Consider the following 6,000-nt stretch of genomic DNA (forward strand, 5'->3'; position numbering starts at 1 on the left):
AAGGGTTAATGTGGACATGCCAAATTTCCCTAGTTTCCTGAGGAAGTATAGGTGCTGTTGTATTTTCTTGGTGATAGCGTCGACGTGAGTGGACCAGGATAGATTTTTGGTGATGTGCACCCCTAGGAATTTGAAACTGCTCACCGTCTCCACCTCGGCTCCGTTGATGCTGACAGGGGTGTGTATAGTAGTTTGCTTCCTGAAATCGATTACCAGCTATTTAGTTTTGCTGGCATTGATTGAGAGATTGTTGTTGTTACACCACTCCACTAGGTTCTCTATCTCCCTCCTGTATTCGGACTCGTCGTTATTCGGGATCCGGCCCACTATGGTCGTATCGTCAGCAAACCTGTAGGTGGAGTTGGAACCAAGTTTTGCCATGCAGTCGTGTGTGTACAGGGAGTAGAGTAGGGGGCTAAGTACGCAGCCTTGCGGAGCACCGGTATTGAGGACTATTGTGGAGGAGGTGTTGGTGTTCATTCTTACTGACTTGGGTCTGTTGTTCAGAAAGTCAAGGATCCAGTTGCAGAGTGGAGAGCCAAGTCCTAGGTTTTGGAGCTTTGATATGAGCTTGGCTGGGATTATGGTGTTGAAGGCGGAGCTGTAGTCAATAAATAGGAGTCTGATGTAGGAGTCCTTGTTTTCGAGATACATGAATAGGATGGGAATAGAGAGATACGGAGCCAGGAAGTGCAGAAGATTTTAGTTTAGACGGGCAGCATGGTCGGCATAGGCTTGGAGGGCCGAAGGGCCTGTTCCTGTGCTGAACTTTTCTTTGTTTTCTTTGATCACTGAATTTTTACCGGAAATTGCTCACACTTCTCTCCTTTTTTATCTACTCTGCAGGTACTGTCTGCGCCGTCTAACGGAGCCATGCTCACAGAGCTGTGAGAGAGGCCGTCTTTCAGGTTTTAGGCCTCTTTTGATTCATCAGCAGCAAGAGGCTGTCTGCAGAGGAACTCGGAATGTCGAGCCCCTCTTCCCAAGCTGGACTTTATCAGGGACAAGATGTTGGTTGAAGAGAGAATCAAAGGTCAGAAGACTTCGTCTGATATTCCTGATGTTTTGTGACGAGAAAAAGGTGGTGGACCAATGTGACAATAGCAAGATATGAGTTTGGGATATTATCCAGTTCTCAGGAAACTAAGGAAATTCGGTATGTCCACATGAACTCTTACCATCTTTTACAGATGCACCATAGGAAGCATTCTATCTGGCTGCATCAGAACCTAGTATGGCAACTGCTCGGCCCAAGACCGCAAGAAATTTCAGAGAGTCGTGAATACCACCCATTTCATCACACGAACCTGCCTCCATTGACACCAACTTCACCTCCCGCTGTCTGGGGAAAGCGGGCAGCATAATCAAAGACGCCTCACAACCGGCTTACTCACTGATCCAACTTCTTCCATCGGGCAGGAGAAACAGAAGTTTGAGTACACGCACGAACATACTCCTAAACGACCTACTTATGGACTGACGTCATTAACACTACACCCTTGCCTGCTTCACCCGATGCCGGTGAAAGTAGTTATATTGTGTACCTTGTGCTGCCCTATTATGTATTTTCTTTTATTTCCCTTTATTTTCATTTACTTAATGATCTGTTGAGCTGCTTGCAGAAGAATACATTTCACTGTACCTTGGTACACGTGACAATAAACAAAATAAAATCCAAGGAGAACGTCCTAATATATTAGCCAGAAAACCATGGGCACTTATCTTCTTAAGTTAACTTATGTGCGGCATCTTATCGACATCAAAAACGAGCGTTTTTGGATATCCAAGTGTATTAAACCTTTTGGGTCTCCTTTATTTATCCTGATCAGTACCGCCGCAAATAATTCTAATTAATTTGTTGTTCATGACGTCCCCTTCATAAAGCCATGCTGAATCTGCTTGATTCTGAGATTCTGATTTTACACCCACACAAACTTTGGCTGCAGCCTAGAGCTCAATGTCTGAAGATAGTGTTTGACTTTGTAATGAAAACGGTTGTAGTTTGATCAATTTCCTGTCCTTCCTTTGATTATCTCCAGGCCTGTCGGGAAGTTGCTGGATGACAGGTACAATATTGAAGAGAGGAATATAAAGAAGATAAGAGAGGAATATGGAAAAGAGAATTGGTGCAATGACGCACCCTTTGTCTGTCTGCAGTTTTTAATGAGCGGGGTTTGTGTTGATTCACTTTGTGAGGATCACTGACTGCATGTGATCGCGGAGCAGGCAGAGGATGTGACACATGTCCGTGAGCAGCTAAATTTGAGGATGATGCTCCATGAATCTTCACGGCATTCAATGTGAAGGACTTTTCCGACATCGAAAATGTCCATGTCCGGCAACTGGAGCTTTCCGTGTATTTTCTGCGATCTGGAAAACCGGGTATCATCAAAAAACAGAACTGAAATGAATATATTCACAGTGATTATTAACATGGTGCAACCATCAGCTTCCTCTTTGCAGCGGATGGAAAGGGCGTCTGACTTCGGGGAATCTAACGTTGAGTCCAGGTTCCAGACCTGCCGCGGTCACTTCACACAGAATCTGGTGGAACTTCCTGACAACCCAGTCATCACGTGACCACTCGGTCTGCGCAGGTCTCTTCCTGTGGTGTAAGCTTCTATGATTTAATTACTTTAATTTTGATTCAGACTGGGAAGTTCTGTACTGGTCCGTTCAAAAAACATAAATTTATGGCATATTTCCACTGCAACTGATATTGTGACACAAAGTAGAACAGTGGGTTTTGGAAGATGAGATTTACGTGCAGCTCAAGGCGTTGCTCCAAATCTCACGGTCTTTTTTCCACGTGAATTCTCCCGTTCTCAGATAAATACTGGGACACTTTTCATCGCGTTACTACAATACCTGGAGCGTTTGATTTTACAATGCTTTCTCCAATCGAGCTGTCAGCTGCGATGGCCGAGTGGTTAAGGCGTTGGACTCGAAATCCGATGGGGTTTCCCCGCGTAGGTTCGAATCCTACTCGCAGCGGCTGTGATCCGAAATCTTTACTCCGTTGAGAGCAAACTGCTTGCAGAACACGATGTCAATTAGAAGTTTTTGTTCATTCAAGGTATTCTAATTAAATGTCTGCCTGTCATGACAGAAGAACCTTCCTCTGATCCTCATTCTGCTTTCGCTCTGAATTTCATTCAGTAACTTCACCGGGCAGCAGTATTGTGAAAATCGATGATAACAAAGCTTCAAATTTATTTTTGCCTGTCATTTCTTGGATCTTTTTATTCTCTTATTTTGAAACAGGCCAGCCCGCATAAATTTCCAAATAAATCGACACAACTATGGTAGGCAATCGAACGCTGTTTAACGACCGAGAACACAGCGCTGCTCCCGAACATACCGGTTCAGGCGATGAAGCAGAAATCCATTGGGTTTTCCCCACGCAGGTTCGGATCCTGCTGGCGACGTGTCTTCCTTTACTCGTGCAATTTCGAAATTCGCGTAAGTATCTTTGTTGTAAGTTATGCCCAACACGGAAAGCTGTGAGGTGGTGTAAAACAAAAAAATGTCAAACGAACTTTCGTGAAAATGTGTCGAACGGCAAGTTTTCTCTGCGGTTCTTAGTGGCCGCTGATCTCGCCGACAAATGAGCAAAATGACTGGATATCACTTTATTGCTCAAATCACAGGCTAATGGAAGAATAGAACGAGGGGTAAGCAGGCAGTGGGACCTCGGCACTGTACCGACTGCCTCCAACACTCCAACCATCTGCAGGATAGTTGGATGGGCCATGTATACTTGGCCTTTACTTTCCAGACATGACATGGAGTTATGGGCAGGGAATGGACAGGGCCTCGGTATGATGCTCGTTCGGAGGGTCCGTGAAGACGTGATGGCCCCACTCTGCCCTCCAGGCAATCTATGTTTCCATTAATTGCAGCAACTCATTCTAGAGAGTTGCCCTGATAACGAACTGGAGGAATGAATGTCTCCTCTGATATGACAACCTAGAAGTTGAGAGCTAGAAACTAGTTATCGGATAATTCCACTGACGGTGAATGATTCCGTACCCAGTGTCTCCAATCGCCTTGCTCCTCCAAGGTCTATCGTTTCTCACCATCTGCAAAATACTCCAATTTCCCACTAGTCCTGCAATGTAAGGCTGTTGTGTAACACCGCACATCTTTACTGACTGCCTCTGAATCTACTATTCATTGCATTTCCAGCCTGTATTCTACAGACACATATCAGTTTATTTCGTTCTAGCCGATGGAATTCACATGTTCCTATTTAAATCTCCGCAAATCTAAATTGCAGAATGGATGCGACAAATGCCGGAAGAATATAAAACATTCGGGTTCCTGCCGGAGAAGAACGCACTCCGATGGCATCTTCAACGTAGCTGTTGCAGGTATTGGATTATATCATGCTCAAAATAAACCAATATTCATGATTACTGTTGCGATGTTTGCAATTGAATTTTGTGTGTATCAGCGTGATAGTGCTGAATAATTGTGTGTTTATTTCTGTTATCTCTCAATCAGTTTGTGTTGAGCTGCTTTGTGTATCAATGTATTTTGTCGTGATTGAAAACAGAATGAAAGGTGTTGCTTTTTCATTAACTGTCTTTTTCTATGGCTCTGTTCCAATTATGGCAATCAGTGAGTTTACCCTCCTTTCTTTTGATATCTATGTTCTAATATTCAGAGTCGTCACGTATCAAATGATACCACCACAAGGTACAACCGGCTGTCGATCAAAGAGCCAAACACCAGTTAGTTAGTTCAAGGTCAAGCTACTTTATTTACACACAATTAGTCATGCAACACAAACACTGCTAGTTAACTCACCTATCGACTAAGACAACCTGCACTTAACTTCAGGCAACCGCCTTAGGTGAGAGCAACAGTGGCCGCAGTCCGATTCTGGAGCAATCGAGTCTGGAGAAGTAACTGCTGCTCTGCTGGGCTCATCCATCTGGCAGCGAGCGTTGAACTTGGAATTGCTTCTGGTGTTGCTGCACTTGGAAATGGTCGTGGCCGGGGCGCCAAGTCCAAGAGAGGACGAACATATGGCGAACTCTTCTTCTTATACTTGGGAGTTTTCGCGCTCTTTTGGGCGGCCAATTTCGGACCCCACTAATTGGGTGATCCCGTTGTTTACGCTTCCCCTCAACAGGGAGTGGCGCCGAAATGTCTGGGACTGTACCGTTCGCTCGAGTACTAGTCCTTTGTTTTGATGAAGATGGGCCATCAAATGTTAATCGGCCCCATCAAAATACTAATTGGTCGGAGTTTCGATACCATCTGGAATTCTTCCTTGCAAATCTATTTCAGGCTCTGAGGCTGTCTGAGTCTTGCCTTCTCCGTTTTACCCGCTAGGCTTTGGGAGTTTCTCTGTCCCTAGTTGTAAGAGACCTTCCCAGATGGCTACACTCCGTCCTCTTGATCCTCAACGCGCACCGTGACGGATCACAATACTGGGTCTTCTGTTCTCTGAAATGCCGGGTACCCTTAATCAAGGACAGGTTCTACCCTACTCTGTGATACGGGTCATAAGCATTTACCCAAATTTCCATAATACAACACATAACTAAAAATTCCGAAGGGGCCATTTAACATTCAATCCTGTCTTCCATTCTCCTTGTAAATAACAAAAAAGGGGACCTCTAACTGTCTCTAACTACACTACACTCATGCTGCTTCTTAACCATCAAAGAACTTATCTTACAATACAAAAACCCAATAGCAGCATCACATTTTCTCTTATCGCGAACATTCATGAACAGAAAATAAGCTTTAATAATGAAACAACAACCGCGGAATTTAAAAAAATATATGTTTTTTTTTAAATTTAGAGTACCCAATTATTTTTTCCAATTAAGGGGCAATTTAGCGTAGCAAATCCACCTATCCTGTCCTGCACATCTTTGGGTTGTGGGGGTGAAACCCACGCAGACACGGGGAGAATGTGCAAACTCCTCATGGACAGTGACCCAGGGCCAGGATTCGAACCCGGGTCCTCAGCGTCGTAGGCAG

General features: G+C 44.5%; 1 non-coding gene across 1 annotated transcript; it reads left to right on the plus strand.

Moving 5' to 3' along the window:
- Nucleotides 1-2,912: 2,912 nt before the first annotated feature.
- Nucleotides 2,913-2,994, plus strand: trnas-cga. Its single transcript has one exon. It is a non-coding gene; the product is annotated as a tRNA-Ser (tRNA).
- Nucleotides 2,995-6,000: the final 3,006 nt, after the last annotated feature.

Source organism: Scyliorhinus canicula, chromosome 31 (assembly GCF_902713615.1).
Source record: "Scyliorhinus canicula chromosome 31, sScyCan1.1, whole genome shotgun sequence".
NCBI classification, from domain to species: Eukaryota; Metazoa; Chordata; class Chondrichthyes; order Carcharhiniformes; family Scyliorhinidae; genus Scyliorhinus; species Scyliorhinus canicula.